The sequence below is a fragment of the Pinus tabuliformis genome, chromosome 3_2 (genome assembly GCF_031772625.1).
Source record: "Pinus tabuliformis cultivar Carrire ecotype Pingquan chromosome 3_2, CPIR1, whole genome shotgun sequence".
Taxonomy (NCBI): domain Eukaryota; kingdom Viridiplantae; phylum Streptophyta; class Pinopsida; order Pinales; family Pinaceae; genus Pinus; species Pinus tabuliformis.
The window spans coordinates 51,924,058-51,937,855 of NC_142302.1; positions in this window are offsets into that span (position 1 = coordinate 51,924,058).

Consider the following 13,798-nt stretch of genomic DNA (forward strand, 5'->3'; position numbering starts at 1 on the left):
GATTCAGTTAATGCATTAGATTCTCTAGGAATTTTTTCATATGTAACAAACTCAAATTAACGTTCCAAGAGTCGTACCCTTAAATAGTAACGTAAGAAGATTGAATTTACAATGTGATAGTGATTAATCACTTGCATAATGACTCGCTGAGAGTCTAACCTGACCACTAGATTGGAGATGCCCCGAGGTGATTCTTTTGTAAGGAGTTTGATCATGGACCTGTACTCAGCAATATTATTAGTGGAAGTACCAAGAAAAACTCCCCCAAAACTAAATAGTTATGTCTCAGCTGTGTAAAGGACACAAGTAGCTGATGCAATGTGTCATGTGTGACGACTAGCACCATCTGGGTATCCTACATATGGTAAAGGTGACGATGACATTTGTGCAATGAGAGACATGTATGAGACAAATACTCATAAAAAGCCAAAAATATCTAGACACACCAAAAAATTCAAAACTTATAAATACATAAAATTACAAAGCAAATGCCCAGTCCTTCCAGATAAAGCCCGTTGCGGGGCTTCACGAGTGGAATTCCATTACAATCCTTAATTTCCTAGGAACCCTTTGAAAGGACCTTAGTAACAACGTATGGACCGACCCATAATGGTTGAAGAATACCTTCCCCCAAGAGATCATGCTTTTGATCATAAAGTAAAACAAGGTCACCTTCTTGGTAAGAACGAGGCTTGACATTTTTGTCATATTAAGCTTTGACTTGACACTTATGGGCTTCGAGAGCCAGTGAAACATCTTGACGAGTCTCATTCAGTTGATTGAGGGATAGTAAGTGCTCTTCTTCGGCTGTGGTGTCGGGCAGGAGTTCAACAACTAATTTTAGGGAAGGAATCTGGCACTCGATAGGAAGAACTACTTCCAGGCTGTAAGAAAGTTGAAATGGTGTAAATCCTGTAGTAGTTTTCACTGATGTTTGGTATGCCCAAAGAGAAGGATATAACATGCAGTGCCAATGGGTTTTATGATTGCCTACTAACCGGTGGATCATGATTTTTAGGACGCCATTGACGACTTCCACTTGGCCATTAGCCTATGGGTAGTAGGAGGAAGAATTTTCTTGCTTAAAACCTAGCAACGATGTTAGGTCAGACATCATATGGTTCTAAAAGTGGGAACCGTGGTCTACAACAATCTGTGCGGGGCATGCCAAAATGACAGATTACCTAATTGAACAGGAATAACGTAGTGGTTTCTCCAACAACCCAAAAAGTGGGAATGACTTCCGTCCATTTTGTAAAGTATTCCACAACAACAATAATGAAGTTGTGTCCATTAAAGGAAGTGGGGTTGCAAGTGACAAAGTCAATGCCCCATTTAGCAAAGGGGTCAATAAATATAACTGGGTGAAGAGGGAACAGGGGTGCATGCATTTTCTTGGTAAATATTTGGCAAGGATGACACTATTGGACTACAATAATACAGTCTTTAAACAAGGTTGGCCAGTAGTATCCTACGCATAGAATTTTTTGGGCGGTATCCATGCCAGAAAGATGACCACCACATGCCCCAACATGGCAGTCATTTAGAACGTGTTCCACCTCGGCATGAGTGAGATAACGTCGAAGAACTATATTAGCCGTGTGGCGATATGAAGTATTGTTCAGCACTAAATAATGTATGCCTTGGTGGCAGATGCATCGACGATCATCTGACGAGAGATATAGGTGGAACTGTTGTGTTTGGAGATAGACATGAATGTCTCCATACCAAGGATTAGCTGAGTTGACCAGATAAACAAATTCATCTAGAAGAGGATCATGGGCTACCTCATCTGGATTGACTATCGAAAGGTTCGACAATGATTCAACGAAAACTAATGAGTTTTTAGCCTTGGAAGTGGCAAAAACCAAAGTAAATTGTTGGAGGATAATAATCCATTTGGAATATTTTCCTTTGGTGACTTGACGAGATAGAATGTGTCTCACGGGATCCTCCAAGGCAATGAAAATAGTCTATCGTATTAGTATGTAATGTCAAAAGTGATTGACAAAAAATACTACTGCCAAGAATAGAGTTTCCACATGTGAATATCGGAGTTCGGTCCTAGCCAGGCCTTTCGAGAGACGATAGATCACATGCTCAGTAAGATCATCATGGGTTTGGACAAACACCATACCAATGAAGGATGGTGAGGCTGCCAGGTATAGGAGAAAGTCGCGTGAATATTTGGCAGGACTAAGCAGTGGGGCAGATATGAGTACCTCTTTCAAGGCATCAAATGATCGTTGGGCTTGATCATCCCACAAGTATGGTACTCCTTTCTTTAGTAGGTGCATAAAGCCTTTCGTTAGTTCAGTGTAGTTCACGATGAATCGTCGTAAGAAGTTTTCCTTCCCTTGCAAACGTTGGAGCTGTAAGATGGATTGTGGTGCAAGAAATTGAGTAATTGCCTTTACCTTATCGGGATCAACCCTTATCCTATGTTTGGAGACAATGAAACCAAGTAGGCGTCCAAACTCGACAAAGAATACATATTTGTGTGGATTTAGATGGATGTTATATAACCTACACCTAAGAAATATTGCTCTGAGATGAACTAGGTGTTGGGTTCGCTTCTTGGAATGAGATGGAAGGTCATCTAAGTAAGCTTGAACAATTTGTCTGATGTCATGAAACACAGTCCATGGCCCTTTAAAATGTTTCTCTAGCATTCTTCAGACCGAATGGGAGCTTCCGATATGTGAATATTCCCTAAGGACAAATGCAGGTGGTTTTGTGTTGGTCTGCGGGTTTTATGGAAATCTTCTTATAGCCTGAGAAGCCGTCCATAAAGGAGAAGGATTCACAACCAACACAATCATCAATTATCTGGTCAATGAATGGGGTTGGTAATTGTCTTTTGGACACGTGACATTGAAATTTCAATAGTCGACATAGACCTGGATGATACCTTGTTTTTTATCAACAAGAACCAGATTGGAAACCAATTCCTTCAAGGGAACGGGGTAGACGAAACCAGCATGTAATAATTTTTCCACCTCAGTCTTCATGGATACATTTTTGAGGTGGTGGAGTAGTCGGAGTCTTTGGTGGATAGGGTTGTGTTGAAGCCCTGAAAATCAGGTCTAAAATAAGGGGGGTACCCGCCCGGTCCGGACCTTGGTTGGCAGCTCCTTTTCCATTTGGTATAGCGGGTCCGACTAGGGATATGGGACCAGTTTCCCAATTTGTGTGTGTATGAGAAAGATCTGATATTTCTATTTCTAATAGTTTCTAAATGGAATACTTTTAATCTAATTCTAATCTAATAACAAGGAAACTATATTCTAATGACAGAAATATGTAAATCTACACTAACCCGGGGTGTGATTTTTCTTCTATGCGATCTAAAATGATTTCAAACAACAATTGGTAATAAAGATCATTCAGCTGTTATGAGAAAAGAGTTCAGTACAGATGAACTACTTCGTATAAAAAGTTAGACGAAATAGTTGTGTAAAACATATTGCATAATGAGTTATTCATACACTAAGCATAAATAAATAGCTATCACCGTACAAAAGTGCCAAATGATAACTCAAGCATTCATACATTAATATATAAATAACTAAATTGGAAATCACTCTAACACAAGGCAGAAATAGTTAAGAGATAGAAATACCATTTATAAATAGTCCTACTCATGAGCTTCAAGTGATCACGATTTATCTCTCCTTGATCAAATATCCACTAAGAGTACAAAAGTGTAACATCAGTAGCAGATATCAAATGCAAACATTAATAAATCCTATTCCATTCATTCATCAAAACCTCCTCAAAGGGTACAGAAGTGCATGTTCTGGCGATAAGTTTTTGATAAATTTCAGGGCCCCTCTCTAAATGCATGAGAGGGGTTTAAATACTACTAAACTAATTCTAAAAATAAATTATTACAAAAGTATAGGATGCAGTTTAAATGACCGTCCTCTTTTTAGGAAAATAAAACAAAATTAAAGCTAAAATTAAATCTAACATTAAACTACTTCTGTATTTGGTCCTTGAAATCGCACGCATGCAACATCTGTTTGAGAAGAGTCGGATGGCTAACTTCCGCTTTTAGCTGAGCTGAGAAAACAGAATCGACAAGCACTGGCACCATCTTTTCGGCCGAATTGATGATACACTTAACAGTCATCCACTGGCTATGTGACTTTACCAGGTAAGCCCAGTAATAATCCCAGTTCAACCTGGTTAACCCTTAGATTGCTTTTGCCTTTTCTTGAGCTCTTTGTTTCCAATCTGTCTGTAGTTTTACTTTCTTGTGATTTTCGGGACTTGCAAGTGACTGGACAACTACCAGCTTTCCTTTTCTAGAAATTTTTCTCAGCGATGCGCGATTAGCGCTATTGGAAACTGCCTCTGTTTCTCGATCCGGGTTTCCTTGATGCGTTTTTCGCCTTTTGCGCTTTTTCCTTCCAATAGATATAAAGTTCAAAATTTGTAAAACTAATACTTATGTGAACTCTTGACCTTGAGTCTTAAACTGTTTGTTTCTGATTTCTGCGCTGTCCCATATCCACTTCACCATGTCTGTATATGGGAGGATTTTCTGCCTTGCTGCTATTCGGTGTAAGAATGAGCAAGCTAGTTCTGAAAGGGATGCTTCTGAAGAACCATTTGAACCCGCGGTAGGAACTACTTCTATTACTCTGGGATTTTCTTCTTCGAGCAGATTATACATGCCTTCCCACGTAGCTATTTATGCGTCTCTGTTACAGGCTGTGTCTGGGTATAAAGGCGTCATTTCCTTTTCTTCTGAGCTCAGGGCTTTGCCTTTCTTTCCCATTTCAACCTGTGTAATGCTTTGTATCGGCTTCTGTTGTCCATTCCTACAATTCACAAGTGAAGTGAAAATGAATGACAAGGAAGGGTGATGGGAAAAGTTTTAAATGCCGCAGACATATCAAGCATACCACCTTACGTGAAATGATTCTTTCGATAAGCACGCACCCATAATCCATAATAACTAGCAACTACCTCATTTATTAGCATTAAAGCGCATAACCAGGTGTCAGCTTAAGGAAAATACTTTTCTTGAATAACGCGCCCGAAAGATCTGTGATGAAGTGATTTTGCGATTTGCTTCACAACATCGCAGATCACAACATCGCAAAATCGCAATATCGCAAAATCGATCGCTCGTGACATCACATTATAGTATTATCGCTGCATCGCGAAATCGCAATATCGCAATATAGCAATATTGCAATACCGCAATATCGCAAAATCGCAAATCGCAGAAATGTTATGTATGACAAACTTCGTTAACCTATTTCCTACGAGATGCGATCTTGTCATCGACGTTATAGCATATCAGAAAATTTTAAAGTGTTTCACGTAAGTTATGCTGAATGCAATGCGATATTTGTTTATTATCGCATATCGCGATCTCACAAATGTTGGTATTGTGCTTGTAAGGTGGCATCCCGCTATCTTATGCGATGCAATATTTCCTAAGGAAAGATTTTATTTTACCTTATCATAAAAATTAGCTTTTTTAGATTTTCCAAGAGGGTTTCCTAAGCTTATGATGGTAATTTTATTCAAAAAGGAAATTTAAACACTATTTTAATTTTTTAGATTTTTAACTAAGGGTCCCTACTTATTTAGAAAAATCTGGAACGAATCCCTTTAAAAATTTGATCTGGCCAAGGAAAGATTGCATGGCTTTCTTGTTTTGAGGTAAGGGAACTGTGGAAATTTTTTTGATTTTGTCAGGATCAATGTGAATTCCAGATTTTGACACTATGAATCCTAGAAGCTTTCCTTCACTTAATGCGAAAAAGGATTTTTTCGGGTTAAGCGAAATTCTGTACCTTAAACAACATTGGAAGATTTGTTTTAAATACCAGAGGTGGTTGTTTCGTTTCTTTGAATAAACAGTAATATCATCCAAATATATTACTACTGAGTTATTAACTAACCCTTTGAATGCGATGTCCATGGCTCTTTGAAATGTGGCACCCGCGTTAGTCAAACCAAATGGCATCTTTTGATATGCGTACGTGCCCCATTTAGTTCTGAATGTAGTTTTCAACTGATCGTTGGGATGTACCAGCACTTGGTTGTATCCTGAGAATCCATCCAAGAATGATATTAATTCTGAGCCCGCAACTCCCTGTAGTATTTATTCCATGGGAGGTAAAGGAAAATTATCCTTTTGGCAGGCCTTGTTAAGGTTTCGAAAGTCAATGTAGATTCTGATATCTCCATTTTTCTTTCTAACAGGTACCATATTGGAGACCCATTTAGAATGTCTAACGGGAAAGATTATCTTGGCTTTCAATAACTTGTTGAGTTCAGTTTTAATCTGATTTTCTAAATTTGGATGGATCTTTCTCAACTTCTGTTGGACAGGTTTTTCATTATCAATCATTGGGATAGTATGTTGGATGATGGAGGTGTTGTATGTTTTGAGTTCATCGTAATTCCAAGCAAAGACATTTTTATATTGTTTCAAGAGATGAATATATGCTAATTTCTCTTCAGGGGCTAGGCCAAGGCCTAGGTTGATGTTCTATGGTTTAGCATCAGTTCCTAGATTTATCAATTCATAATTCAAAGTTGAACTTTGGAGTTTTGAATTAGTAGATCTTTTGAATCGATCTTTCAAATCGTAAAGGTCTTCTAATTTGACTACCAATTTAGGTATAGCATTGTTAGTACTATCCTGTTGCAATTGTTGGTCATGCTGGTCTTCGTCAATTATTTGATTGGTGTAGGATCCTTCAGATGTGAGAAAACTCACGATATCAGGATCATCATTGAAAATCCTCCAATTGGTGATGTTATCAGGGATAGATGGTCTAAAAATTAACTCAATTGAAAATCGGTCAGGACTAAAATCTTCTGAAGGAATGAGCTTGGAAGCTACATTGGCTAAGAGGTTTGCGCTAGCATTCTGGAGTTTGGGAATTGACGAGATATTAAATGCTATAAAATGTTCAGTCAGATCTTGAACTAAAGATTGGTAATGCTTTAAATGACCTGATAAACAGTGTATAGTATTGCGTACCTGTCTGATTATTATTTCAGAATCTCTGAAAACTTGCAGGTATTTGACGCCTAATCCGATTGCCTTGTACAAGCCTTGGACTAGAGCTTCGTATTCTGCGGTATTGTTGGTGCACTCGAATTCGAGTCTGCAAGTTAACATGGTTTTATCTCCCTCTGGGCTTACTAACACACATCCTGCTCCTGCTCCTTTGTTAGACTTAGAACCATCAAAAAATAATTTCCAAAACAAAGATTTATTTACAGGACTATCTAAAAAATTAATGCATTTAGAACTATCTGTTTGAGAAAAAAATTCTACTTGAGATAAAACAGACTGTTCTAAGTAAGGTGAAGTATGAGCATTAAAATTTCCTAAGAAAGAATCTACTGAATAATTGCCAATGATGTTAGAATTATATGTTACTGGTTCATTTTCTCCCTCGAGTTCTGTTACTATGTATTTCTGATGTCGTTCACGTTCAACTTTTATTTGGTTTGGTTTACCATTATAAGGCAGCCACATATGTGACCAGTTAGTTGTAAAGTATCCATGAAGTTTTTTTGACCAATCTCTGCTAAGAATTAAGCCATAAAATTCAGGAATATCAGCAACTAAAATGTCAATAACTTGACGTACCTTTGGATTCGATGACAACCGTATGGTAACCTGATTTAACTCACCAATCACTTCAACTTGCGATCGATCTAGCTGAACTATGCGCACAACGGATTTCTGTGGTTGAACATTCAATTTTGCACAAATTGATCTCGGAAAAATATTTGATGAAGCTCCAGAATCCACTAAGCAATTATGCACATTTTTATTGAAGATTTCATAAGTAAGGAGAAATGGGGGAGTATGCGATCTCGATCTTCCTCCAATTAACATGATATCGTTTGGATCAACTTTATTTATCATATTAGTTGGAGGTATTCCCATATCATGGGAAGCTTGAGAGATTACAGCAGCTGGTAAAGGTGCAACTGGCACAGCATGTAATTCTTTCAAAAGTACTTTCTACTGGTGTTTTAACTTGCTCAATTCAAAAAGAGTAATATTTGCCCTAGTCTTTTTCATGTCTTCAACAATGTTATACTCCATTTCATCTGAAACGATTAGCGTTTTAGATGGAGTAGATGTGTCTGTTTGGACTGGGCTGGTTTGAGTCGCTTTAGGTGATGTTTTCTTGGCTGCGACTTTATCCTTAGTCATTGAGCTTGCGCTCTTTGGCTTAGGTGTAGGCTGAGGAGGATCAAGTTGATTTCTGCTACGAGTACTAACCGGGAATACCTCTTGATCTTCTTCATTTGGGAGGATGAAATCCCACATACCTTGTAATTCTACAACTTCTTCTTCATTGGTATGCTCTTCAGTAGCGTTTTCCTCTTCTTCTTCTTCTGATTCAGCATTTGAAATAGCGTTAGGGGGTTTGGAATCAGTTGAAGGATTTCTTTTAAAAGGCCTGTATGGCTTTTTAGAAGAAGTTTCTGCTACCTGTTTCTTGATGTCGACCATTTCGTTAGACATGGTCTTCAAAACTTTTTGTAATCCTTCTAAATCGAATGGATCTTTCGGTTGTTTTTTCTTGGGATCTTCTTTGAAAGAGACCTTCTTAGATTTTCGTTCTTCCATCGCATTTTTCTTTTCTAAGGTCGTAATACATTTCTCTACTGCTATTGCTTCTTTCATATTTTCAACTAAGGTTGTTTTGTTAGCCCTATCAACAAAGAGTGCTAAGTTTGATGGTAAGGCAGTAATATACCATTCACATCGCACTTCTTCACTAGGCTGAGAAGCAGTAGGTATTTTGTTTAGGATTTTATTGAAATGTAAATTAAAATCTTTGATAGGTTCTCTTGACTCAGCTCTAAGATTAGACAAGTCATTGATCAGTGTCGCTGTAGACCTGTCATCACCAAACTTGGTCAAAAATTGTTCTTGGAAGATGTCCCAACTAGTAATAGATCCAGATGGTAATGAGAAATACCATGATCCGGCTGTTCCTTGCAAAGTATAAGGAAAAAGTCGAACAACAACATCCTCATTGGTAACTCCATTGAGATTTATGGACAACATAAAGTTATTTATATGTTCTTCTGCTAGCATGCCTGCCTCAGGGTTAAACTTAGGCAGCCATTTTTCAGGATGGGCTGGTATCTGACTTAAGGGTGCAGGCATTAAGACTACCCCTGGGTTATTCCATGGAGATTGGGCCATTGCTGAACTACTAACAGAGGAAAGTGCAGAAGATGATCCTTGTGGTTGAGAAGATGAGGATATTATAACTCCAGATGTTTGAGAAGGAGTTGAGGAAGTTGCAATAGGCTGATGGATGATGACCTGAAGTGGAGGAGTGGATGGTTGACTTCGTGGTGAAGAAGTTGAGATGGATGATGATGATGAAAGAGTCTCACTATCGGATCCTTTAGGAGACTTCCTTGCTCTCTTCCTAGAAGGTAGAGGTAATTCGGTTGGCTGAACACCAAACTTTTCGCTCTTTAATCTGGTGAGAGGATGAGCAGGGTTGTATTGCGAAGTCACGCTACCTTGAGATTTATCAGATTTCTGAGGAGATATAGAAAATCGCTGAAGTTTGTGAATCAAAGATTCAACTTTAGGAGGTTCAATAATAGATTGTTCTGAAATGTCAGGGTTTATAGCAGTGGCTGTTGATCCAGCGACTTCTAACTCTGGATTTAAGGTTTCTGAATGTAATGGAGAAGTCGGAGGAGATGGTGAGGGCGATTTACTCTCAGAATGGTATTTAGATTTGGATTTGCTTGCCATTCACAGCTCGGTGGCCCTCCTTCTAGCGCCAAATATGTCGAAGCCCTGAAAATCGGGTCTACAACAAGGAGGATACCTCCCCGGTCTGGACCTTGGTTGGCATATCCTTTTCCATTTGGTATAGCGGGTCCAACTGGGGATATGGGACCAGTTTCCCAATTTGTGTGTGTGTGAGAAAGATCTGATATTTCTGTTTCTAACAGTTTCTAAATGGAATACTTTTAATCTAATTCTAATCTAATAACAAGGAAACTATATTCTAATGACAGAAATATGTAAATCTACACTAACCCGGGGTTTGATTTTTCTTCTATGCAATCTAAAATGATTTCAAACAACAACTGGTAATAAAAATCATTCAACTGTTATGAGAAAATAATTCAGTACAGATGAACTACTTCGTATAAAAAGTTAGACGAAACAGTTGTGCAAAACATATCGCATAATGAGCTATTCATACACTAAGCATAAATAAATAGCTATCACCATACAAAAGTGCCAAATGATAACTCAAGCATTCATACATTAATATATAAATAACTGAACTGGAAATCACTCTAACACAAGGCAGAAATAGTTAAGAGATAGAAATACCATTTATAACTAGTCCTACTCATGAGCTTCAAGTGATCACGATTTATCTCTCCTTGATCAAATATCCACTAAGAGTACAAAAGTGCAACATCAGTAGCAGATATCAAATGCAAACATTAATAAATCTTGTTCCATTCATTCATCAAAACCTCCTCAGAGGGTACAGAAGTGCATGTTCTAGGGATAAGTTTTTGATAAATTTCAGGACCCTTCTCTAAATGCATGAGAGGGGTTTAAATACTACTAAACTAATTCTAAAAATAAATTATTACAAAAATATAGGATGCGGTTTAAATGACCGTCCTCTTTTCAGGAAAATTAAAAAAAAAAAAAGAAAAAAAAAGGCTAAAATTAAATTTAACATTAAACTACTTTTGTATTTGGTCCTTGAAATCGCACGCATGTAGCATCTGTTTGAGAAGAGTCGGCTGGCTGACTTCCGCTTTTAGCTGAGTTGAGAAAACAGAATCAACAAGCGTTGGCGCCATCTTTTCGGCCGAATTAAAGATACACTTAACAGTCATCCACTAGCTATGTGGCTTTACGAGGTAAGCCCAGTAATAATCCCAGTTCAACCTGGTTAACCCTTGGATTACTTTTGCCTTTTCTTGAGCTCTCTGTTTCCAATTTGTCTGTAGTTTTACTTTCTTGCGATTTTCGGGACTTGCAAGTGACTAGACAACTACCATCTTTCCTTTTCTAGAAATTTTTCTCAACGATGTTAGGCACTAATCGCGCATCGGAAACTGCCTCTGTTTCTCGATCTGGGTTTCCTTGTTGCATTTTTCGCCTTTTGCGCTTTTTCTTTCCAACAGATATAAAGTTCAAAATTTGTAAAACTAATACTTATGTGAACTCTTGACCTTGAGTCTTAAACTGTTTGTTTCTGATTTTTGCGCTGTCCCATATCCACTTCACCATGTCTGTATATGGGAGGATTTTCTGCCTTGCTGCTATTCGGTGTAAGAATGAGCAAGCTAGTTCTGAAAGGGATGCTTCGGAAGAACCATTTGAACCCGCGGTAGGAACTACTTCGATTACTCTGGGATTTTCTTCTTCGAGCAGATTATACATGCCTTCCCACGTAGCTATTCCCGCGTCTCTGTTACAGACCGTGCCTGTATATAAAGGCATCATTTCTTTTTCTTCTGAGCTCGGGGCTTTGCCTTTCTTTCCCATTTCAACCTGTGTAATGCTTTGTATCGGCTTATGTTGTCCGTTCCTACAATTCACAAGTGAAGTGAAAATGAATGACAAGGAAGGGTGATGGGAAAAGTTTTAAATGCCGCAGACATATCAAGCATACCACCTTATGTGAAATGATTCTTTTGATAAGCACACACCCATAATCCATAATAACTGGCAACTACCTCATTTATTAGCATTAAAGCGCATAACCAGGTGTCAGCTTAAGGAAAATACTTTTCTTGAATAACGCGCCCGAAAGATCTGCGATGAAGCGATTTTGCGATTTTCTTCGCAACATCGCAGATCGCAACATCGCAAAATCGCAATATCGCAAAATCGATCGCTCGTGACATCGCATTATAGTATTATCGCTGCATCGCGAAATCGCAATATCGCAATATCGCAAATCGCAGAAATGTTATGTATGACAGACTTCGTTAACCTGTTTCCTGCGAGATGCGATTGGCATTATCGCATATCGGCAAATTTTAAAGTGTTTCATGTAAGTTATGTTGAATGCGATGCGATATTTGTTTATTATCGCATATCACGATCTCGCAAATGTTGGAATTGTGCTTGTAAGGTGGCATCCCGCTATCTTATGCAATGTGATATTTCCTAAGGAAAGATTTTATTTTACCTTATCATAAAACTTAGCTTTTTTAGATTTTCCAAGAGGGTTTCCTAAGCTTATGATGGTAATTTTATTCAAAAAGGAAATTTAAACACTATTTTAATTTTTTAGATTTTTAACTAAGGGTCCCTACTTATTTAGTATTAGGAATAACACTCAATAAAAAGGGGGGTTGTTGCTAGCCACAACAGGTTGGAATTGTCATAGACATTGATCTCATGCTTGAAAATAAATGGATCTATGTCAGCCATTTCCTCATAAGACCAAGTGAATACATTGCGGAATTCCTTGAAAAGGTAGGTGAAGCTTGCAATTTCCTCAAGATTGCAATCAGCTCAAATCTGAATATTTTCCACGATACTTGTTTTGACTGAGATATCGATGAGCATCGTCTTTTAAATATTTCCCATGTTCCCTTCTGAATCCAGTTTTTGGACAATCATGTAAATCGAGGGAACAACCTTAGGTGGCTCAAAAGACAAGATTTTTACAGGGGTCGCGTCCGAATTAGATATCGAAGCACGATGGTGAGAGGTTTCCCAAGGTCGCTCCTCTAAAGACATGATCTCTCGAATAACTTCATATAAATGTAGGACTTCATTGAGGATATTGTTAGAGGGAGTCGTTGTGGGAGAGGAGATGGTACTTTTTGTTGTAACCAAAGTGACCGAAGAATCAGATGCAGATTGAATGGATTGATAAGCCAATTCGGTTGGTGAAAGAGGCATTTGTTCTCCATAAGATTCAATGTCTGAAGGGGCCGGGAGGATCCAGGGATCGGTTGGGTCATGAGGAATGGTGGAGACCATAGAAACCATCTGTGGAACCTCAGGCAGCGGGAGAGGAAAGCAACCCATCAGGGAAGAACCCTTCAAAAGACCGGTACCAATATTGACGTAAGAGTCAAGTATGCCACCCACTAAGGGTATGGTGCCGCTAGGCAATAAGGAGTAATCTGGGGTGTAGAAGGACAGCTAGTCCACTATGACTATTCTCCCATCCAATGGAAAGAGGATGAGTTGGAAGACCGATAGAAAAATACCAATCATGGCATAGGTCCAACTGTGGCCCAAAAGCAGATTATAGTCGAGATAACGATCTATGACTTCAATGTCCATCGTTACTATTTTTCCACTTAGAGTGATGGGGTAGCTGGAAAGGTATCATTTTGGAATGAATGTATGGTCATCAAATGCTTTAAGGGAATATGACGGCGAAGTGAGGGTTGGAGAACCTAAGGCGAGCCAACATGAATTACACATGACGCAGGTCTAAGTGCCTTCGTCAATGACTATTCTGTGGATAGTTCTACCTTCTTAAATAACCTGCACCTTGAATGCAAGTTGGTGGGAAAGGCTAGGCTTATATTTCTCCATGTTGAAAATTGCTAGCATGGAATCCTAAGGGTTAACCCCACAAATGGCTGAAACCAAAGCTTTCCATTGTGTTGGACATGTTTGCAACACTTAGAGTGTAGCCATAGTCGATGGTGCTTGCACCAAATATTCTACAATACTGTAGTTATGGGAAGCACATGCAGAAGTATTTTTTGTCGTATGACAAAGTGCCCCTTTAGGGGGGGAAATCACAAGATCAAT